We start from the raw sequence: 25,603 nt of genomic DNA, 5'->3' as shown, positions 1-25,603 counted from the left end.
CCAACGTCACCATCTCAATCACCTGTAATTGCTCCAACCACCTCACTGTAAACCTAGCATTCATCTAAAACAAATTCAACTCATTACAACTTGCAGCTGCAAACATCATCAACTATCAACTCCAACTCAGATTTCTCCATCGATTACTACCAATAGCAATTTCAGTACCACCAGTTCCTTCTCAAGCCATAACTGCTCAATCTTTATACCATTATATGTAGCTTCTTGTACCACCTAATCCATGGCAGCAACATCACAACATCACCTGCAATTGCTTCAAGTCCAGCTGCTTCACCAGAACAACAACAAGACCAGTGCAACGACACTGCAACTCACCAGACTCACAACACCATCACTGTTTGCATTCATACACCAACCCTTCATGTTGTTGTAACTTCCTTCAAGAACTCAGACGACACAAATTCTGTACACAATCATCCCCTTGCTCAGTTCCATCTCCATTCCTACAACACACCCTACCAGCGCCAGTTGCCTTGCAACCACCACTTGCAGCTCAGCCGTCATTCTCAACTGCAACAAGGCCTCAAAACTGTCACAGCCATGTCAATTCCTTGCCTTCGTTACATTGCAGCACATTCTCATTCTGCAGCTTCAATCACTTCCTGCAACCTGTTCTTGCATTCAAACCATCAGCACAATCAACACTCTGAGACTCCATTCTTTCTCTGTTGTATCAACTCATCATCTGCAACTTCTTGTTCGAACCTTCTACAATAACATCAGACTCAAACACCACACTTCATTCCCTGTAACTGCAACTTGACAGCTTCCACTCTTTCCTGAACACTACTGCCTCAAACCCATCTTCTAAATCTTCATCACCAACAGTTCCAAAAGCAGAGAACCCTAATTTATGATTTCTTCCATCATTACCAGTACATCAAATTATTCTCAACAAAACCCTAATTCAAACTAACACCATCTTACTGCCTACTTCAAGTTCAACTCAAATCCAAAGTACAAATCCATCCAGCTTCGAACCCCCTTCATTCTTCTTCAATTTAAGCATCAAACAACAAACCCCTCTTTAATTCATCACCAATTATCTGTAGCTTCTGAATCTTCATCTCCCTGTGTTGTTCACCCAAACACCAGCACAGCCAAATCCTCTCTCAAACTCCTCAATCCATTCAAATCTCTGTCCTTCTCTTATTTTCTGCAACAACATCATCATAATATTTAACTCCATCAGATTTCTTCTCTGCCAGCATCTGTCCCTCTCTCTGCCTTGAATTAGAGAACAATGATTGAGATACATCTAGGGCTGCACATGGTTCGGTTTTTATCGGTTTTTGGCAAAACTTAAACCGAAACCAAAGTACTCGGTTTTGCAGTTCTGAAAACCATTGAAACCATTAAGCTTACTCGGTTTTGTTCGGTTCGGTTTTGAATCGGTTTTGTATAAAACCATTTCGGTTTTGGTTAACCGACAGATTTATATACAGCCTTTCATTTTTCATCAGTTTCCGATATCCGACAGGTAAAATTTTCAATAAAAACGTCAGTAACATGAAATTGACAAAATTGAACCTGCCATAAACATAATTCTAAGGCTTTAAGATTACAATCATGTACTAATACTAACACAAAGTAGACTTCAACCAATTTCTTATCTGATTAAGCATTAACCTACATCTTTTTAGATGGAAAATCAACCTAGATGTCCCATTCTTCATAGGATCAACAACAAATCTAGCGTTACAGTGACAACACTTTGCATGTTTTGAAGGCGACACTTTCATAATAAAGTGATCCCATACTACAACCCTAACTTGACGCCGCCTGCCGATTGGTGCTGCATTTTCCATAGAATGGTGTAATAGTACCTGCACATAAGTAGAAGCTAGTTACATGAATAAAAGCCTCCCTGTACACCCCAACACTACCCACCTTTATCTATGTTCCTTCATATCCAAACACTCAATACGGATGAAGTCCATGTCAAACAGGGTTTCAACATGCCTAAGAATCCATGTCAAACAGGGTTTCAACATACCTAAGAAATTTCAGTTCTTAAAGCACTTCACATATTATGCAGTGAGCAAATCTCAACATTACAGTGGCAACAACATACCCCGGAATCTAGATAAATCAGTTGGCAACAACATAACACCAACACTATGTTGGCAACAACATTAATTCCTAAATGCTAGATATCAAATTATTTTCCTGTCTCTTTCAAATGTTTAAAATGACTAACTATCTTAATATTAAAAAGATGGAGAAGGGAAATGCAAAGACATTATTGAGGGGAAATCCGAACGTCTGTAACTCTGAGATCACATTTAACTCTCCACAGTCGATACACATTCAAACTATGTTAAACAAGCCACAAGAACTGAACCAAGTAATTTCTTTACGAAATGTACAACATAGAGATCAACACTTTCACATGTTCATGGTACTAGATAAAGGAGCAGATGCACAACAAACAACCTGCCTAGAAATTTAATTGTTCTCATCCAGTAAAATGAAAAGACTTAACCTGCCTAGAAATTCAACAACTATTATCTCTCTAATAATAAGACAGGTCCCATCTAAAACCAAAAACCAAAGACACGAAAAAGAGATGCACAACAAACAACTTAGTTGTTTCCCAACAGTCCACAACTTGCTTATTAATCTTAAACATTTTTTAAGGATTCAATACTTAGAAAATACAAGAAGAAGAAGGGCATAAAACTATTATGAATTATTTGGTAAAAAGATAAAAAGATTGAGAAATCATCATATCTGATACCAACAAACAATCCAGTACCTTGTTGTATAGATGACTCCAAATTGCCAAGAATCTCTAATGCTTCCTGCGCTGCAATTAACAAAGACAAATTTATCAACACCAACAAAACATGATGTATTCGATTCCTCAAATACCTCAAATAAAATTGATAACCCCAGTAAAAAACCTAATCAACCTAAAATCAAACTCAATCGCTTCTCAGACCTCTTGAAAGCTTACCAATTACAACAATTAGCTTCAAAATCGAGAGAAACCCTAAAGATAATTGAGAGCACGGATCCTTAGTTCAACCACTGAAACCTGAATATCAAACATATAAAACCATTAAATCAATTCAATCAAACGAAATTATCCCACATATTAACCTTAATGAAAACCCATGTTCAGAAAAAAAAAAAATCACAGAAAATCAAAGATTAACTTACAAGGGTGCTGATTTGGAACCTTGCATGGTATATTTGTGATTACTTAGTGGATTCTAAGATGATGAAGAATAAGAAGAAAAAAATGGCGATGATTCGATGAATCTGGTGATGGTGGTGAATCTTTGTGATAGAAGAGAAGCAGTAGTAGCCGAGAGAAAGAGTGAAAGAGAAAGAAGAAAGGATCTGTTATGATGGAAAGAAAAAGATGAAACCAATATACCTAATTCTGACGGCTACGATTAACTATTATCAATATCAATGGCAATAATTAGTCAATGCATATATCATTCGGTTTTCACGGTTTTTTCGGTTCGATTTTGAGCAACAACCGAAACTGAAACCACTTCAATTGGTTTTTCAAAACTAACAACCAAAATGAAACCATTGTGTTATGGTTTCGGTTCGGTTCGGTTTTAAAAGGTCGGTTTTAGTTTTGGTTTTCGGTTTAGGGTCGGTTTTGTGCATCCCTAGATACATCGTTACCTCTGAAATCTGGGTAGTAATAACAAGTATTACTATAAGCACCCACTGTTCTGATAAAGGCTACCAAACAAAGTGAGTATGTGGCATGTCGGTTTTAGAGAACTGACTGCATGTTATGTTTATTGCTCAACTGTCAGTTGTGGTGAACTGACAGTTCATTCTTCACCTCCTTGCTGCCCAACCTTAGCCGGTTCCAAATATAATTCGCATGTGAGTTGACCTTTTCCCCTTTTCGCTCTAAATGAGTGATATCTCCTCCTTTCGCTCCAAATGACTCCATTGCACCTGATAAACTCAAAACTAAACATAAGAGATGGAATTTACAAGGATAATAGCAAAGAAAACATAAATACTAGATATAAATTAGGTGTTTTAGACATCTATCAAATTCCCCCACACTTAGACTTTTCTAGTCCTCGAGCAAATCACTAAACGAATTCTAAAACATACATACAACTCCCTTTCGTTGAGGATACAATCACACTTAGCATGTATAACAAGCCTTTAAACCCTTAGGTGTTCCTAGTGGACGAGTTTTAGTCTCGTGAGGGTTTACTAGAGATATACCCACAAAACCTACTTTTCCAATTTACAAGTTCTCCAAAATGATAACATCCAACGCGCTAAGAAGACATAAAGATTCTGCACACTAGTCATAATAAGTTAGACACACATATGAACATAATCTCATCCTTAAAATTTGAGATTGAAATAACCATCCCTTATCGAAAGAATTCAGGTTCGAGAGTGATCAAAAGTCTCGACTCTGCCTCACCATAAAGGGTTTTATGAAGTTGCTCTCAATAATAAACATCTTTTTTATGGGTCACACATGTGTCCAGGTAGGAGTGAAGAGAGAATCCCTACAACATGTTGAATGGTAGGAAGGAAAAACCCTCCGAATTGTTATGAAAACCCACATCTTTTATCATTTTCAAAACCCATTTTTCTGACGATTTGTAAGAAAGGAAGTCGACCACTTAACGAAGGAGGAAATATGCTTACTTACCTCGTTATTCGTTCGACGTGCAGTTAGCACCACTCTCATATCATCCAACAAAACGTCTCCGATCTTCAATCCTTGTCTTCATCTTCGTCTTCGGTCTTCAACTGTCGATGATAACTCTTGAACTTCGTAGAATCTTGACAATGTAACTATTCCCTCTAATTCATTGTTGCTTGAAACTTCATTATAGATGTTCCTTTTTCCATTGGCTTTATTGAAAAAACAAACCAAAATATGATACAACACATTTTTCTTGTCTTTTTTTATTATTTTTTTCTCGTTTTTTTTAATTGAGACAAGAAAAATAAAACAAATACATAATGAGAACAAAATAATAAAACTAATAATGAACCTAACAAAGTTTTCTCTTGTCTTTTTTTTTTTTATTCTTTTCATTTTTTTTTTTGACAAGAGACCTAGTATAATGATGACCATGTCCCAAGTTTTTTTTTTGTCTTTTTTTTGAGACAAGAGAGAATAAAATACAAATTAATAAATAAGATAAAATAAAAATGCAAATACAAAGGCCATGGTGTAAGTACTTTACCACTTGATTCGTCACAACTTGTATGTCTCAATATCATAAACTTCTTGAACTCTCATCTTGATAATCTTCACTCTTGTACATAAGTCTTCAACTTATAAAAATTCTGATCCTTGTCTTGTTGCTTTACTTGAATCTGAAATCTGCTCATTTTTGTACCGTTGCTTGTAAACCTTGAACGTAATCAACTTTCCTTCGTATTTGTGATGCTCCTCTTGTTGATGATGATGGTGTTTCTATGGACCTGTTGGTGTAGAGAGAGATAAAGTGGATGGTGCTAACTGCGAACAAGATTACAAGTGGTATGTAAGTTAGCAATTCGATGTCACCATCATGATTGATAAAATAGCACTCAAGAGATCAAAGTAGTGCTTCTATTGGTGGGAGGTTGGGTAGCTCACCATTCTACCCAGAGTTTACGTGCGGTGACACACACTCTAAAAGCACATATTTAGACATGTACAAAGAAGTGAAGGTCGGTGCCTCTTATGATGTAACATGGGTAGTCTCCACTATAGGGGATCACAACTATAATACCGAATTCATTCTGCACCTCATTTGCCACTAGCATGGTTAAATCCAACTTTAACTCTCATACATGCAAGAAACTCGATCACGTTCTCTGGCATCTCTAAGTTCTGTCACTCTTGAGAGTATTTCGATGTAATCTTAGGGACATGTATACTATGTGACTCTAAACTAACTACAAGTTGGATTTTTTCATAAACTAATTTACACAAAAGTTGAAAAAATTGAAAAATTTACAATGCAAATGCTTAACCACTCCTTCACACTTAAACTTTACACTGTCCTCAATGTAAATTGAGTCATCCAAGTATAGTGAAGGTGGGAAATACTACAGGAAATATGATTAGAAAATCAGAAAAAGTAAATTCAAGACAAGAAAAAATAAGAGATAAGAGATACAAAACTAATGATTTGCCTCCCATGCAGCGCGTGGTTTAAAGTCGTCTGCCCGACTATATCCTTGCAAGATTCGTTCCCCATATACCAAAAATCTGAAAAGTTGGGGATCCTTCCATGTAACCGGTTTTGGTAATACTAGCTTCACATAAATATTAGTACAATAAAACAGAATTGAAGTTATCGCCCATAGAAGTTTCCCCTACACTTAGTCTTTTCTACACTTGGAAGTGTATAAATAACATAAAAATCAGGAACTTTTATGGTTTCTTCTTTGCAAACATCCATAGTATGAGAATCAAATGTTTCTAATGGCAGATATCGAGAAACAAAGTTATTTAACAATATTATCGAAGCACATATATTCAAGTCAATAAGAGGTAAATGAGAAGGATTTATAAGCAAAGGTTTAGAAAAACCTTGTATTATGGAATCCTCTTCATCCTTAGAAAATTCAAGTGTATTACTTACGTCTTGTATATCGTGGTCCTCTATCAAACCTTGCAAGTATTATTCGTCTGTTTCTGCCTTAACCAAAGTCTCAACATCAACATCATCATTACAATCATTTGCAAGCTCAACAGGGTCTTCCACAATGTTGCTTAATTCGGTCTCATCCTCAACACACTCCTCTTCGTCTTCATTTTCAGACTCCCCGTAATAAGAATCGTCATCAGTTTCCCAACCTTTATCACGACGTCGTTTAAGTTCCACACGAATTGTCCTACTGATTTCATCGACAAGCTCTTCCGAGGCTCCATCATCTTCCAACTTGTATAATTTCTGTGCAAGTTTCTTGACGTTCACACGCTTACCACCATTGAATACAATAGGTTCTCTTTCCAGTGACTCTTCCCTTTGAATGGGTGAATGATCATAACTTTGATCTGGAGTCAGGTAAGAAAAAATGTTGCACAAATTGGTTTGTGCGACGTTCTCAAGTTGGTCTTGTTCGTTCATAGCATTCATACATCTCAGATAAAGCCAATTGGAAGTATAATTGTCCCACCTAGGTGCTTGACTTACATACCCACTACAAGGTTGTTGTTGGTATTATGAAAATAACCATGAGGTTCTCTAGGATATGTATCATAGCCAATAAATTAGTTTTGATTGTATGCCAAAGTTGGTGAGCAATTGTCATAGTGTTGAGGAGGTTGAAAATCGTATCCATTGTTCCAATATGCTCCGTCCATATAAATTGGTACTTGAAACAAGAGTTCTCAAAACTATGTTAAGAACCAGAAAATAAGAAAAACAAAAATAAGAAACCAAAAACAAATAACAACCCGCTGCCTCCCAGGCAGCGGTGCCAAAATTTTATCGCCGTCGTATGCGTCAAAAATAAATTACATTCTCACTACTCAAAATATAAAAATATAGCAAGGGAAAGAAAAGATCGTTCCACAGAGAGGTCTTGGATTTCCAACATGTTCCGGTTTCCTATATAAACAATGGGTGGATTTTCTGATTTGTAAAAAATAAACTAATATAAAAGCAAACACAAGAAAGGTAAACAAATCAAATCAAGGATGAGAAAGTATTGGTCACGTAATTCATATTCATTCACAAACATGTTCTTTTCTACATAACTAGAATTGATATTTAATCTCTCTTTATCAAAAGCCCTATGATACCTTGTTCGCAAGAATATCTCGCTAATTTCCTGATTTCATTAACAAACACATTAAAAGATGCGAATATGAATTCTACCACGAAAACAACCTAACGTGTAAAATCACGAATCAAGTTCAATTCCCGAAGAGCATTAAGATTCATGAAATACGGCTAATCAATGCAATGGAACGTGCAAAACACACTAATTTAATTTAACAAAGGTTGTGGTTCATATATGATTACAAGGATGCATCACTACAAGTTATAATCATATTATGCTACTTGCAATCAGGAATTTATTACTTTTGCATATAATAAATCCTAATATAGCAATAGAGATGAAAACAAACTCAACCGATTCGCGACTCGATCAAACAAGTATTCAAATCATAAGACAATATCAATAGTGTATCATAAACGATAAAGCATGGAGACAAAATTAATTTATTCAACAAAAACGCATGTTTGGAAATCCAACTAATCCATAACCAATAATAAGATTAAGTACTCATATTAAAGGAGTTCATCACAAGAATAAAACGAAGTTCTATCATGTTGTAAACCCTAGAACAAAAGTAGAAGTAAAGATTATAATAATAGAGATGTCTCGGCTCTTTCTTAGGAAAAATATCGTTTGGTCCTTTTTTAGGTGGTCCCATGTCTGTTTAGTCCTTTGGGAAAACGCTTTTACTGTTTGGTCCATAATTATTTAAAAATATTAAATGGACAAAAGTACCCTTCCGTGTCAATTTCTACTTATTTTTTCAGTTCATTCTTGAAAATGAACTCCTATTAATTTCTACTTATTTTTTCAGAAGTCACCTAAAAAAACAGAGTTCATTCCAGAAATGAACTCCATATAAAAACATAAAAAAACCAGAGTTCATTCCAGAAATGAACTCCATATAAAAACCTAAAAAAAAAACAGAGTTCATTCCAGAAATGAACTCCATATAAAAACCTAAAAAAACAAGAGTTCATTTCAGAAATGAACTCCGTATAAAAACCTAAAAAAACAGAGTTCATTCCAGAAATGAACTCCATATAAAAACCTAAAAAAACAGAGTTCATTTATGGAATGAACTGCAGCATCATCATCTTCGTCGTCTTCAACAACAAAACACGAGTTCATCTTCAACAACAACATCTTCATCACAAATCTTCGTCGTCTTCATCATCTTCATCGTCTCCACCATCTTCAACAACATAAGCAGCAAGAAAAAAAAAAAGAAAAACGCACAAATCTTTATTGTTCATCATCATGTTCTCCGTCTTCATCGTCTCCATCATATTCAACAACACCAGCAACAACAAAAAAGAAGAAAACACACAAATCTTCATCATTAATCATCATGTCCATCGCCTGCAAGAAAAAGAAAAAAAAATGGAGAGGAGAAAACTAGATATGAAAACAAAGAGGAGAGAGAAAGTAAATCTGAGAATGAGATATTTTCTATTGATTTTTTGTATATATGTGGTCCCAAAAGGATATTTATGTCACCCGACAATGACAATTACATCATCCATGACATCACCCTAAAACCAAACCATAATTTCTAGGACCAAATTATAATATATTTTCCCAAAAAGGACTAAACAGACACATAACTGAGTCAACTGGAGTAGACTCTCTCTAATATATTATTCCTAGGACTATATGGTATTTCCTACCTCTTTTATATCTTTTCACTTGCGACTCAATAGAAACACTCGACCTTGTGTGAGAAGTCCAAGCCAAAAGCCCATCTCTGCATGGATCAAACCCATAAGCCTAATATGATATACGTATACCTGTCAGTTCAGCGATACTGACAACCCAATTTAGCCGGCTATGGCACACCCATTATTTCACAGCTCTCCTTCCCTGGACAATTTCAATTTATTCACAAGTACCCATTCGATCATTCGTTCAATAGCAGCAGAGAAACAGCCCTTCTTCATCTCAATCGTTCTGCAGAGAATCAATCCTCCATAACCAGTGCTCAACCAACATCTGCTCAAGTTCAGCCAGACACATGAATTTGCGTCCATACCACCACCAGTGCCTGCACCTGCAATCTTCTCTTGCAATTCCAGCTCAATCCATCCAATCATTGCTTCTGCACACAACCACTGTGTTTCATTTAATACTACAACTTCCATTCTTGGTCCCATTTCAGCTCAAGTATTCTTTGTTGTCTTACAACACCAAAGGCACCATCTCAATCACCTGCAATTGCTTCAACCACCTCCCTGTAAACCTAGAATTCATCTAAAACAAATTCAACTCATTACAACTTGCAACTGCAAATATCATCAGCTATCAACTCCAACTCAGATTTCTCTATCGATTACTACCAACAACAATTTCAGTACCACCAGTTCCTTCTCAAGCCATAACTGCTCAATCTCTATACCATTATATGTAGCTTCTTGTACCACCTAATCCATGGCAGCAGCATCACAGCATCACCTGCAATTGCTTCAAGTCCAGCTGCTTCACTAGAACAACAACAAGACCAGTGCAATGACACTGCAACTCACCAGACTCACAACACCATCACTATTTTGCACTCACACACCAACCCTTCATGTTGTTGTAACTTCCTTCAATAACTCAGACGACACAAATTCTGTACACAATCATCCCTTGCTCAGTTCCATCTCCATTCCTGCAACACACCCCACCAGCGCCAGTTGCATTGCAGCACATTCCCATTCTACAGCTTCAATCACTTCCTGCAACCTGTTCTTGCATTCAAACCATCAGCACAATCAACACTCTGAGACTCCATTCTTTCTCTGCTGTATCAACGCATCATCTGCAACTTCTTGTTCGAACCTTCTCCAATACCAGCAGACTCAAACACCACACTTTATTCCCTATAACTGCAAACTTGACAGCTTCCACTCTTGCGTGAACACTACTGCCTCAAACCCATCTTCTAAATCTTCATCACCAACAGTTCCAAAAGCAGAGAACCCTAATTTCTGATTTCTTCCATCATTACGAGGACATCAAATTCTTCTCAACAAAACCCTAATTCAAACCAACACCATCTTACTGCATACTTCAAATTCAACTCAAATCCAAAGTCCAAATCTATGCAGCTTCGAACCCCCTTCATTCTTTAAGCATCAAACAACAAACCCCTCTTTAATTCATCACCAATTCTCTGTTGCTTCTGAATCTCCATCTCCCTGTGTTGTTCACCTAAACACCAGCAGAGCCAGATCCTCTCTCAAACTCCTCAATCCATTCAAATCTCTGTCATTTTCTCATATTTTCTACAACAACAACATCATAATCTTTAACTCCATCGGATTTCTTCTCTGCCAGCATCCTTCCCTCTCTCTGCCTTGAATTAGAGAATAATGATTGAGATACATCGTTATCTCTGAAATCTGGGTAATAATAACAAGTATTACTACAGGCACCCACTGTTCTGATAAAGGCTGTCAAAGTTAGCATTTGGTCTTTCAGAGAACCGATTGCCTTTTCTATTTATTGCTCAACTGTCAATTGTGGGGAACTGAAAGTTCATTCTTCACATCCTTGCTGCCCAACCTTAGCCGGTTCCAAATATAATTCACATGTGAATTGACCTTTTTCCCCTTTTCGCTCTAAATGAGTGATTTCTCCTTTTTTCGCTCCAAATGACTTCATTACACCTGATAAACTCAAAACTAAACATAAGAGATGCAATTCACAAGGATAATATCAAAGAAAGCATAATACTAGATATAAAATTAGGTGTCTTAGACATCTATCAGAACTCCCAACCACATGTTCAGTTTTCAGAAGAAAAATAAAAAACATTTTATTTTTTACTTTCGAACACTAACTATAATTCAATTATTAGTCTAATCTAATCACTAATCTTACTTAGTTAGTTAATCTAATCATTGACCTTATCAATCGAAGGCATTCTAGCCATTAACAAATCACTAGGATAAGGGGTTTTCTTGATTGCTATTTGATGACTTGATTTTGTCATCTTGTGAGCCCTTCAACCAAATCCTTAGAGATCCTATAATATAATAGGACTCTTAATTCTTAGTTCACATTAAAAATTCAATTAAATGAGGTTGGGTTAACTTTTTAACAAGTCAGAATGTACTAGTTAAACTTCTTGCTTTAAAAATATACTCTCTCCGTCCCACTATTAATTGACCTATTTATTTTTAGATTTTGTCTCATTAATAGTTGATTTTATATCATTTGATATTCATGTTTATATTCGTTAAGTAGGTGTTTTAAAATGCTTTCAATGATATAAAATTTACGAATATCCCTGGTAGAGTTTGAGAGATAAATCATTTCTAAATTGTACTACTAAGTCAATTAATAATGGGACGAAGGGAGTATTAATTAAGCTTCACTAAACTTCACCTTTAGGATATTTTCACCAAAAAAGGAACAATAAGAGGCATTCCAACAATGCTCTAAAAAAATCTCTCAAGGTATCCATTTTATTATGTGTTTTCGATAATGTGTAACCCAGTCAGATTTGTGGGTAAACATGCATTTTCTTCCATTGTTCTACTCGAGAGTATTTGTTTCTATTTCGTTAGGCTTTTTAATTTTTTTTATAAGTTTATAATGTTAGGGAAATTCCTATGGAATGAAATTTTTTCAAGTTTATTCATTTTGGTCCCACTATGGACCCAACAAATATGAAAAACGGATGACTAAACCAACAAATTTCGTGGTTTTTGAGTGAGGACCAACATGAGTTGCGCGCTTTTTTTTTGGTCCGCGCGGATAAAGATTGACCGCTTACGGATGATATTTGTCCGTCCTATGCTGTTCTCTCTCCAAAAATTCGTTTATTATATTTAGGTTTTAGATTTTATTATTTTTTTTATTGGTTAAACAATCGGTGGGAACCAACCCTTAGTAGTTTACATTAATAAAATCACTACTATGACCCTAAGAAATCAGATTTGTTCATTTTGCTCTGATTTTCCATCGTAGAAAATTGCGTTAACGTTTGTTCATCCACGTGGCTTGCCAAAAAAATTTTATTTGGTGATTACCATAGGAACTGCCCTTAAAGAATGAAACACTAACACAAAGTTACTCTCATGACATTAAGGAGTTGTTAAGATCCTTCTAGATAATAATTCAGCCCTTCTGAATTGAAATCATGTATATAATTGGATAACTGAACCAATGCCTTTGGGATATGGTGAAGTCATATAATCGATGTTATCAATGCTTGTACAATCTTGATCCAATAATAACACGCTATTAAATGAATTTTTGATGATGCATAGAGAGAAAAGAAAACAAAGAACAATAGAAAGCTTGTTATGATTGATAGGATAATTTGCGAATTGATACGGTACTATGCGACCATTTATATGCCTATTTATTTCCAACAGTAACACCCATGGTGTATCGTTCTGTTTATTGGAATTCAAAATACTTTTTGAACTAGGGTTGCAACATATGCGTACGGTTTCGTCCGGGGTGCTACTCCCTCCACCCTTGAAAAAGCAAGGTGAACGAGTGATCACCAACTTGTTTATTATAACTCACACTGACACTCCTTTAATGATCTTACATAGAAAAGGGAGATCAAGTGATACACTAGGAGATTAACAATCTATTTTATTATACTTTAATAAAGTATAAAAAAACATTGTAATGCAGAAAAAAAAAAGTAAAATGATATCGTAATTTGCTAACGACGAAACCGAAATGTGCAGATAAACATCGGGACTAGTTTAGATTGAAGACTCAATAAATTCAATCGTTACACCTTTGTTTATTGTGCAACTTCATACTACATGTATCTGAGACGAACCACCCAACAAGCTACCCCGTTACAGTAATATTCCTATATAAGTGAATCTCCAAGCATAATACATGTTCTCTTAGGGGTTTCTCATGTGAATATCCTACCATAATGCATGTTATCATTAGATGTTTATCCTGTGTGTGAATCTACTAGCAGAAAACTTTTTCTTTCTAGAAGATGTTTCTCAGTTCGTCGAGAAAAATACTACTTTTCTGCCTCAACAAGATGACTACATTTCTTTTAAATTATCAAATGGATACAGTTAGTGGAAAATGCATGATCATAAAACTCAATGTAGATCAAGTAAATCGTGAAATTTCCAAGAGAAGGTACTTTTGTCACATGTGACTCCTTGATTCTCTTAACTACAAGTACATCCAGTAAACTATCCTCTTAGAGCATTGCTCGGTTGGACCTACCAAGAGTTGGTATGTTAAATTAAGCTATCATGTTTTAGCTCCAAAACTCGAGATTGCTTGATTACATTACTAGAGTTAACTTCGTTAGGATAGACAAGGAACAATAGAAATGTCGAGACTTGTTGGTGCTACCCTTAAGAACTTGAAGACATATCGACATTAACGAATACATCATCCTTCTTTCCGAGGTTAGTAATACAGACTTGACTTGTTCAATTTCTATTTACATTTATTTTAAGTCGTTTATATTGAAAACATAACTTACGAAGTATTGTTAGAGGATTGCTCAGTTGAACCTGCCAAGCGTTGGTATGTCAAGGTTGATTCTCATATTTTAGTATCAAAACTCAAAATTCACTTGATTAGATTACTAGAGTCGACTTTGTTAGGTTAGACTAGGAAGTCTAGAAATACTGAGACATACAAGTATTACTCGGAAAACCTGAAGAATCCGAAGACGTATCAACATCAATGAAGACATCATCCTTGCACTTGAGGTTAGTAATATGAGACTTGACTTATTTACATTTTTATTACGTTACTTTCAAGACGTTTAGATTGAAAACATAACATGTGAAGTTACATACATGAAACTCTAGTATTAGAGACTTGATGATGTAGGGAATCTATCTATTTTCATTGTGTCAACTATTATAGTTGATCCCTTCGTTCATATCAACAATGATTGTTGATCCCTAGCGTCTATTTTAGTTTACTTGCTTTGCAAGTCCTTTAATTTCCTAGTTTAGGTAGAATTCCCTTTTATTTTCTTTTAGTCGGTTCTTGTAACCTATATAAAGGCTATTCCTTCTTGTTTAAAGAACACATATTATTATCAAATTTGATTATCAATCTTTCAACCTAGAATCTTGATCCTAGAATCAGATTTTAACTAAGTTCCTGACGGAACTTAAATTATCTTAACAACCCTAGAAACTAGTTTGCTATCTCCTTATCTGTACTACACTAGTTGTTATCTCCTCATCTTATTATGATCAATGAAGAATATACAAGTTATTTTGGAATCTTGGTATACTGAATTACGAAGTATAATTCCTATCTTTTGAACTTCGTAATAGCGACATACACATAATATTTGTAACTTCTTTACTAGATTGTGTAATGAACATAAGGTTGATTTCATGCCTAGAAAACTATGTTTGATTACATGGGTTTATTGAGTTTATAATGTTAGAGAATGAAACACTAACATTCTCAAGCTTAGTTAAGTGCTAGCTAATATTGAGTTTTCCAAGAGAGATTTTGGTATTACATTTGGATATTGGTTGGAACTAGACAACACCGAATTAAGGTGCTCATTCATATCTTGAGAATATTTTTGATTATGGAAATTCCTTGGTGTCCAGATTTCCTTGGTCCGTAAATAGTGAAGTTTGTTCTTCTTACAAACTTATCTTGAGGCAAGGACCTCATTTTGCTGTCACTGTTGTAGCAACCTAATAGTATTGTTCGTAATACTATATTGGATAGGAGAGTAACCTAATTAGGCGAAATCTCTTACATCTGCTAGTTAAATAATTCTTTGGGATCAAAAAGCGTCTACTAGTACCGATGGTGGGAAATTGGAATTCGCATTGTTATTTTAGTTTTCGATTATTGACTTGATTGACTAACGGTTGTTAACTCTTGATTGCACCTAATTTGATTATTCTTGAGAGCCTTCTCTTCTGACATAAGGTCACTCAAACTAAATTAATGGATTAACGGTAGTTCAGATCTGTCTTTAGATATGACGTTGACTTGTGATCATCCGTTGCTAACAAACTTCCTTCTGTGTGTGATCGATCATAAGTTGGAATCAAGTTTGGTTGTACATGTACAAAAGAAAATATTGAAAATTAATAAAAATATATTTCTGATTGGTTTCGTATCTTTAAGATTTTAACTTCTTGCAAAAACATGATCGGCTGGTATACAACTAGATCTTGTTTATCTTTGATAGATGATTGATTAGCTAGTCGTACTAGATCGGTAAGCTATCATTTGTCGGTATTCTTCAGTATCTAAATCTGATAGTTTGTAAATCAAGATCTGATTATTTCGGTAATTTAGTTCATGATATATCCTAACCGGGCAAAGGAGTTTATGTATTTAAAAATAAGAGCCTCTATAAAAAGTTAGGGGATACCAAATACACCCAACTTTTTCATTCGACAACCTGTATAGAAAAAACTTAATACAATTGCAAGTAGACCAACTTAATGATCCTTGAAAATATGTATACAGAGTTAATATCGTAATTTCTACTCAATCATTATATATATAGACACAAGATCCGTGAGCCTAATTGTTAAGCAGAATACTTGGACGATCTCAAAAAGAAATATCCAAGATCAATCTCGTCGTATCCACATAATTCAATTGGAATTCTGCCAAGTGATTAAGCTTGTTATATATTTTTCAAGATATGAATTCTACAAGAAACTAGTCTCGTAATCCATTACAATTAAGAGGAGTTATATTTGTAAATTGAATACGAACAAACATGTGTAAATCCAATTATAAAGATAAAACAATATAATGCGGAAAAGGAAAAACACAAGGCACCAGAAATTTTGTTAACGAGGAAACCACAATAGCAGAAAAACCTCAGGACCTCGTTCAGATTAAACACTACACTGTACTAATCAGCTACATACATCGACAAACTATCAGACTTCGTAACGGAGTGTAGTTGAGACCGAATCAATCTCTCCAAGCGATTCAGTTACAGTCACGCTCCTTACATCCCTTGAACCTCACATGGTTATATGATCGCTGTCGTATGCGTCAAAAATAATATTACTTTCTCACAACTTAAAATATATAATATAACAAGGGTAAGAAAGGATCGTTCCCACAGAGAGGCTTTTGTTGTTATAAAATTTCAGTTTCTTAATAACCAATGGGGGATTTTTGTTTTAGCAAAGCAATAAAAGTAATTAAAAGCACTAAAATAATTTGAATAATCAATAAGGAGAAGATATTGGTCACGAGATAGTATCATTCAGAAACATGTATTTCCACCAATGACTAGAATTGGTATTTTAATCTCTCATTTACTAAAAGTCCTAGGATACCTTGATCGCAAGAATATCCCGCTAATTCCCTTATTTCATCACAACCACATTAAAAGATGTATATGTGAATTCTTCCTAGAAAGCAACCTAACGTGTAAAAGCACAATCAAGTTTAACTCCCTAAAAGCAATAAGTTATAAGGAATAAGACTAATCAATGCAAACGAACGTGTAAAAGCACTAATCCGTTTTAACAAAAGTTATGATTCACTTGTGACTAGTAGAATATATCACTACAAGCACTACCCACAATTATGCTACTTAGAATCAGGAATAAACAACTTTTTTGTATTAAAAACCCTAATCTAGCAATAAGGATGAAGGCAAACTCAATCGATTCCGGACTCGACTAAACAAGCATTCAAACTATATAACACTATTAATTGTGAACCATAAAAATAAATTATTGAGACAAAACTAATTCATAGATGCAAATATCATTTGTGAAATCCACTTTATCCCATAACCAATAATATGAGTTTAGCTACTCATAGATTTTGAGTTTATTATAATCATAATCAATAATAAATGAAAAAGATGAAAAACAAATGAAAGCAAACCCTAGTCGTCGCTCTGCAAAAGCTCCAAGTAGAAAATACCTTCTTGTTCTTCTCTTGCTAGCTTCAGCAAACAACACCTCCAGCTGCATCATGCTTAGTTGTAACTGCTATTCATGAGCCAGTCCACTGCCACGATATCTCAGCACCAATACCAACTTGCTTCACTAGCAACTGCCAAACCTTTCCTCCTTTCTCAGCTCAAAACCTTCAGCACAACCTTGCACAGTCATCAACTCATTCTTGTAGTTACTGCATACAACTCACTCAATTCCTTGGATTTGTTCTCAACTGCACAATCTATGTTCTAAGCATTTCCAGCATTAACAACATACTTCCCAATCCTACATACAACACAACAGCTGCAACAAGGCCATCACTGCTAAGCTCTTTTATATTGTCTGCATTAGCTATTCCCTGTAATTCCTTAACTTCCTTGTTCATATCACCAGCTCAAGCTCAACCATTCTAGCTCTTCTTTCGCATTCCTGCATACTCTTGAGTCGCAGCCAAACGACCACACTATTACAGCAAATCCAACTCCAATCCATTGAAGTTACCGCCATCAACTGCGAATTCTATCAGCTCCATTAGAAACAACAATTTCTTTCATTTCTTGTGACTGCGAACACTGACCCAAGCCATTCTTCCATTTCCATCTCACACAACCACAACCACCACTGCAACAGTTGCACACTATCCAGCTTCCACAGCTTCAAGCTCAACTCATCTGTCACTTCCAACCACCAAGAAAAAATACCCATCTCTGCATCATGAACACTTGAGCAACTCAGCACAAACCATGAGCACCAGCAACAGCTCCATAACTGATTTTCACCAACTGCACGTTCATATGAATTGTGAATCTTCCCAACAGCACAAAGCCATTCTCAGTACCAACATATTACAGTTACTCCTGCAATCACCAGACCAACATCAACAACAACCCATCAAGATTCAATTGCATCTCCAAGTCACCATATCTTGTAACTACAACCCAATTAAACCACCAAATCCTTCAATATATCTTCACCGTCTCTGAAATTCTTCACAACCCTGTTTCCATGAATCGACCAAACCCTATTACTGCAGAAACCCAATTATTCTTTGAGCTCAAATCTCAATCAGAACCCCAACCAACAGAGAAACCCTACTTCAATTTCTGTCTCTCCTTTGATTTAACCAAAATCATCTGCATCTTTACTTCTGAACAACAAGTTCTTCATAACCTTCTTCATCTTATCACCAGCAACAACAAATTTATCTCCTCTTTGCTTCAGAAACCCGAATAATCTCCAATCGACTAATTTCTTCATCTGGTTGTTCAATTCAACCAACACCATTACTGTTTCTCTCAATTCCTCGAGTACCCATCTATTTGTTCTCTAAAACTTCGTCAATTTTTCATTCGATTACCAAACTCAGGTATCATGAAACCCTGATCTCTAATCTCTCTGATTTTCTCAATCTTCAAACACAGATCTCTTCTACTCTTTAACCATATGAAATCTGGGTCGACTGATTTCTCTCATTTTCAGCATCAGCGGATCAGCTTCTCGATCTCCCATGAGTTTATTATCATCACCAACAGCAACCGTGTCTCTCTCGGTTTCAGACATAATAGTAATGAGAAGAAAACACTTCTCTTGAAGTTAGGGAAATGATAAAAATTGATACACACGCCAAAGCATCCAGACATGAGCCACTCGGTTACTATTTGGCCTGTCAGTTATATGGAACTGACAGTTCATTCTTCACCTCCTCTTTGCGCAACCTAGTCTGCTCCATGTATGACTCGCCTGTGAATCAACCTTTTTGGGCTTTGCGCTCCAAATGGATGTTTTCTCCTTCTTTTGCTCATAGTGACTCCAAAGTACCTAAACACTCAAAAGTGAACATAAGATACACATTTCACATGAATAATAACAAAGAAATCATAAATACTAGACATAAAATCAGGTGTTTACAACACCTATCATTATACACGCTTGATTCCCTTAGCTAACGTCCTTTACATCCTAAGAGTTGCTTCAGCTGAAGTGAAGACTTTTGACACTAATCTTCCTCTGACAACTAAACCTATTTGACTTTCGTTTAGATCAATGATCAAGGTATGGAAATCTATTTGAAATATAGAAAGCTAGCAAACCTCACAAATTCGGAACTTACGACTGTAATGACCCGTCCCTCCACCGATACTGTCCCCACTTAGCCGCTGCGGTAATCTAACAAAAACTTCCCGGATGGTCACCCATCCCTGGATTACTCCAGCTCGAGCACGCTTAACTGCATAGTTTTCTGCCAACTCGGGAGCCAACTTTGCTGAAAAGGCCTCGGTGTTAGGAAAGAACAAATCATTACTTATATTCCATCCGGCCAACCACTGCCGAATATCGGGGTATTACAATACCACCACCTTAAATTGGATCCGTCCTCGGCTCCAGAATATATTCGCAAGCCAGATCTCTGATGTTCCCTACCCCTCATGAGAAGCACCTGGACCAACCCCGTCCAGCATGCCTTCCCACCCTCGGCAGGTGACCCGTTGTTGGCTCTGATACCATTTGTAATGACCCATCCCTCCACCGATATTGTCCCCACTTAGCCACTGCGGTTATCCGACAGTGTGGGATTTTCAACGGGCATCGCTGCGGTAATCCAGCAGAAACTTCCCGGATGGTCACCCATACCTGGATTACTCCTGCCCGAGCACGCCTAATTGCAGAGTTTTCTGCCAACTCTGGAGCCAACTGTGCTGAAAATGTCTCGGTGTTAGGGAAAGGAATAACCATTTCTTATATTCCATTCATCCAACCACTGCCGAATATCGGGGTATTACGACTCTAGAAGAGCATCCTAGATTCTTAACCACCTCCCAAGAATAATCTTCGAAATATCAACTAAGATCAGTCTTTAGATATCTATCTTGAGGAATCACAAAGACTGAGATGAAGACACATTTGTGGTTATTATCTATCTTGTCTGAAACAGATTACGAGAAATTCGATAAAAAAAAGCAACATCAGGATTCAAGAACTATCAAGGTAAAGATAGTCGGACTTGGCCTCACGAATCCCCCAGAAAAGCCTTTTAGTCGTATACCTAAAAGGTCAATAGAGGACGAATCTATAATCAACTAGGACACAAAGTGTTGGGGATTGATTTTACCAACTGTCAGAGATGCTTTATTAATTTATAGTTTTCAAGACCAAGGTTAGCTTAGAATTCAATCTAAGATAACTTGGGAATCAAGCAAACAACTTAGCTCTTCAAAATACAATAGAAGACTATGCACATAGGTTTGGTTACGAAATCGTGTATAATGACGGTTCGATTTGGCAAGTTAGCCTAAGAACTGAAAGTTATTTGATATTAATTTAAACACCTAAGAAATTAATCATGATACAAACACATAAGTGTTTAAGTAATCAATGAAGTCCTCTCCCCATGTTAATGCAGTCTTGGAAGCCTCCTTGGAGTGGAGTGGTATAGGCTTTGGTCTTAGTAGGTAGTGTCGAAGTTGTAAGGACCCTCAAGCTCGTCAACGATATTAGACTGGTCAAGAGACATTTTGGTCGCTAATGACTCAATTAGTTAATATAAATTTTAATTAATAGAAATTAATCTAACAATTATCTAGAGACCAAATCAGAACCACTAGATAGATCTCAAAACTAATATCGTTAGATAGGTCTCGAAAAGTTATGCGAGATGGACTACTCGAGCGTCTCATTCGGATACCGGGCGAAGAAGAAACCATCGAAATAGTAGGAATGGCAAAATAGTTGTTTTGCCATTAGACCGACTGGGGCGGCCCTTATCCGATTCAGCGGATGTCCTATAAATTGTCCTTTGGTTTTATCTTAACTGAGTCGAGAAGATAAACTCTTCTTTCTTATTCTTTTTCTTCTTCTCTCATCTCTTTCTCTTCTGTTCTGTTCTTCTCTATTCTCTCTGGCAATTCTGAGAGATAATGCTGAGGGCGTGAAATTGAAAATAAACTGAGGGGAAACTTTAGGATCTGATTGTTGGAGATGGTGTTGATGTTAATTGAGCTCGGGAGAAGAAGGGGTAGATGCTGCTATAAGTTTAGAATTAGGGTTTCTCTTTGAATCGATGAAGATGAGGATGATAATGAGATTGAGATCGAGAAATGAAGAGTAGAGCGGATTCGAGAACAACTAATGATGAGGTCGTTGATTCTGGTGTTGATACTAACACGTGAAATTCAGGAAGAAGGTAATTAGGGTTTGTTTGTTTTTTTTTTTTTAATCGGTTACAATTGATGAAACCTTAGATGGGTATTGTTTGAATTGAGGTTGTGTTGATTATGAGAAGTTTAATTTTAATTTCATAGATGATTAGGGTTTTCCCCTGTTATTCCCCAAATTAGTTAATTAAGGGTTCTTTTAGTAATTGGAGCTTAGGGTACCTGAACTTGATTTGGATGTGTTAAGATTTAACAAGAAGATGATGGAGATTGATTTGTTTCTGTGAAGTTGAGAAGTTGGAGTTGTGAGTTAAATTACAGGTGTTGATGAATGTTCTATGGTGTTGAAATGAGAATAGAATTAGAGTGGTAATGATGTTGTTTTTGTGTTGGGTGTAGAAAGGATATTGTTCTAGGATGATGAGTCTGGAAGTTTGTATGTGCAGAGGGTCATTTAGCAAGAAGAGACGGTATTACAACCAGAACCGAAATCAAGGTTATGTTTTGGTTTAAGTGGATGGAGGTTGAGTTGCAGGTAGTGATGCAAGTCTTATAAAATGGATGGGGTAACAGATATTGCAGGTGTGAGTCATCAATGTGCAATGGTGGCTTACTATTTTGATTTGGCGACTGTGGAATCTGATGCTGTGTTGGTATAGCTGAGTTGAAGTGTTCTAGATGAAGCTGCCAGTGTTACTCAATGAAGAACTGAATTGAACTGAAATGGATATGTGGTTATGTGTTTGAATTGTCATTGTAGTCCGAGGGTGATGGTGACACGAATTGCTAATGATTGAAGTCAAGATAGTTTGTATTGCAATACTGATAGTGGTGGTGATACTGCTGAATTAGGAATGGTAGTGTTGGTGAGGAAACTGAGATTAGAACAGATTATATGAATGCAGATGTGTTAGATTTTAGTTGTATTAAATTATAAATTCTGTTAGAATGAATAGATTGAATTTGAGTTGGGGGTTAGAGTCTCAGTTGTGTGTGAATCTTTAGCATATCTGACTGAACTTATTCAGTCTGATTCGGTGTTGTTATTGTCTGACTCAGAGCATCTGATTGAGTTGAATCGGTTTAACCCTGAGTTGACTCAGTAAACCAAGACCAGACTAAAGCTTGACTGGACTTTGACCTGGACTTAGAAGTTGACTGTTCGTTGACCTGTGACCGTCAGTTTGACCATTAGTGACTGTTAGTTGACCGAATAGACTGGGCATTGTGTAACGGGCCGGTCCAGATCAAGCCCGCGGGTAATGGGCTTGGGCTTAGTGCCATGTTTTCTTAGTTTGATATTTTGGACCCTTATGATCCGAATTAGCCTTTGGTTCCTTCTACGTAGTTGTAGATCTTCTTAAGACTTATCTAATGGACTAAAGAATCAACCCAATTGAGTTAGTAACCTCTTAGATGTATTAAAGGTAGAGAATAAAAGAGATGTAAAACCATAAATGGACCTAGAACCATTAGATAGTTCACTTAATCTATAACTAGAGATGTATGAAATTATTTTGTGAACCTTATATGAGCCTTTGGCTAAACTCTTGGAGTGATTGTGTGATTAACAGTTAGCCTTTATTAACAACGATCAAGTGGACGGATGAACTAATGGATTACGGAATGCAAGGTAGGTGAGGCTTGCCATCAAACCAGGTGGGAACTCTGTAACCTTCTTGTAATTATTGAGCATTCTTTTTAATGCGAGCATGATGTGCCATTACTTCTTATGAGCATATTTGTGTGTAAATGATTGGGTATGTTGTGTAATATGCACTGTGTGGATTCTCCAAATGTTATATCTATTTTTATGTTTATTATAGACCAGATGAGGCAATATCGTTATATAAGGGAATATTACCTTTTACAATTTCTTGTGAGAATCCATTCGTTTGCATATCATGCTTGATTGCAAAATCTTTGGGACTTATGATGGTAGTTCTTGAATCATGGTTTGTATGGGCACTCTGTGTGGATGTCGCTATCATTCGAGTCTGGAGTTATTCTGCTTTCTCCTTCTCCAATGAGTTTGGCGAGGTCTGAGTGACATTTTTTGGTTTGTTCTGGTTTCACTTTTGTAGATCATCGGTGGTGGTCTTTCACGGAATTGTTATTATGGTACACAATATCTGAGGAGGTAGAATTAGAATGACCTTTCATTCATGTATGTTATATTACGATGCTTGCTGATTGTTGAGTGAATAATTTGATGTGTGTTTGTGTGAGTTCCCCGCGAGGAGTGACTGTGATTTCCCCACAGCTCCTTGCTAAGTCTTATAGCCCAGATGAGGCAATACATAGCACGTGAAGTGCATATAATAGCTATACTATTACTTTTTATTTTATAACCTAATTTAAGTCGTTAATGACCCAGATGAGGAAATAGTATATCGAGGTATTTGGGGAAATTACTCTTACACATGTTATGCACGATGACATGTTTTAAATTACTACTTCTTTAGCACTGTGAAGCATATTAGTGATTACTTGAAAGTTATTTGTTTCCATTGGGCACCCTTTGGGATGATGTGCTCACTCGTTCCCACTTCAGTTTTCAGTAAACAGAAGAAAAGGTGCGCTCGAAGATAACCGTTTCGTAGCTTAAAGCTTTTATCGTATTAGGGATGTTGCATAGCTTTTGTATACGTATATTTTTGTTAATTTGTAAAACAACACATTATTATATTCATATCACTCGAGAGATCTTCATTTATATAGTATCAGAGTGTATGGGTTTGCCTTTGGGATTAGCTTATGTAATTGAAATTCTTAAGATCATTAATCTAGAGTTTATGCTTCAATTAGTTTGTAATCCTATTAGCTAAGCAGGTTTAGTATTTCGGACGTCACAGAAGTACTTGCAATTGATCCCATATCTCGGGTAATTACGTTAAATCACATTATTTATGAAAATGACAAAAACTTTCAATTTTAAAGCAACCATTTTATCTCTAAGCGCAAAAATAAGGACTTTTCTGGAGATCGATGCTGTCATGAGAGATCATATTTGTCATATTTGTCTTGAAAGGATAACATTCTGGATGTATTTTGCTCGGCCAGAATGAGCATAACTAAATATTTGTTTCCAGTTCAGGTGAGAAATTGTAATTTTAAGTATCTTGAATTTTTCACATCCAGTAAATCTTTCCGCTTTATCCCAATGTTAGACGCATATTTGCACAGTAATTCTGCCGATAATAACTTTTTTTGCTTTTTTAGCGAAGTACGAAATATTTAAATCATAAACTTCTTTTTTACTTCTTTTTTTGTTTCCAGTTCAGATGACTGCCATGCATTTCCGCAGTTATCAAAACCCTCTTGCTAGAGGGCATAACTCTTACTTATGATCAAAGGATAATAACCCTCGTGCGCATATTCAGGTTAAGCTCACCCCCAAACTCATTCTGTCCACACCATTCATATTGATTTCGTCTAACATTGTCTTAGAATGGCATGGAAAAAGTCCCATCGAATGCAGCAGAAGTGGCTCCAGATATACCGTAAGGGATGTACGTATATGATATGTATATCTATATTGACGGCACTATATTTGTCAAAGGGGAATCTTTCTTTTTGGAAGTGTAATATTTTCATTTTCTTTGTATTGTGAGTAGTGACATTCTTGATGTCAAAAACTCGGAATGAGTAGGCTTAACTTCCATCAGATGATTTGGTAAAATTATTTAGTTTTTTTTTTTCACATTCCTGTATTGTGTAAATTTCAAAGCTTTTGGTGCTCAAGTAATTGACAACTTCCTTTTTTACATAAAGGGACACATAGTCCAAGTA

General features: G+C 36.1%; 1 long non-coding RNA gene across 1 annotated transcript; it reads right to left on the bottom strand.

Moving 5' to 3' along the window:
• Positions 1-1,544: 1,544 nt before the first annotated feature.
• On the bottom strand, positions 1,545-3,365 carry LOC113332705. Its single transcript, XR_003351672.1, has 4 exons — positions 3,187-3,365; positions 2,981-3,061; positions 2,780-2,830; positions 1,545-1,847 (listed from the first exon to the last, which is right to left on the bottom strand). It is a non-coding gene; the product is annotated as an uncharacterized LOC113332705 (long non-coding RNA).
• Positions 3,366-25,603: the final 22,238 nt, after the last annotated feature.

The sequence above is a fragment of the Papaver somniferum genome, unplaced genomic scaffold (assembly GCF_003573695.1).
Source record: "Papaver somniferum cultivar HN1 unplaced genomic scaffold, ASM357369v1 unplaced-scaffold_132, whole genome shotgun sequence".
In the NCBI taxonomy this organism is placed as follows: domain Eukaryota; kingdom Viridiplantae; phylum Streptophyta; class Magnoliopsida; order Ranunculales; family Papaveraceae; genus Papaver; species Papaver somniferum.
The sequence above is the reverse complement of the archived record's forward strand: the minus strand, read 5'-3'. Positions and strand labels throughout refer to the sequence as shown.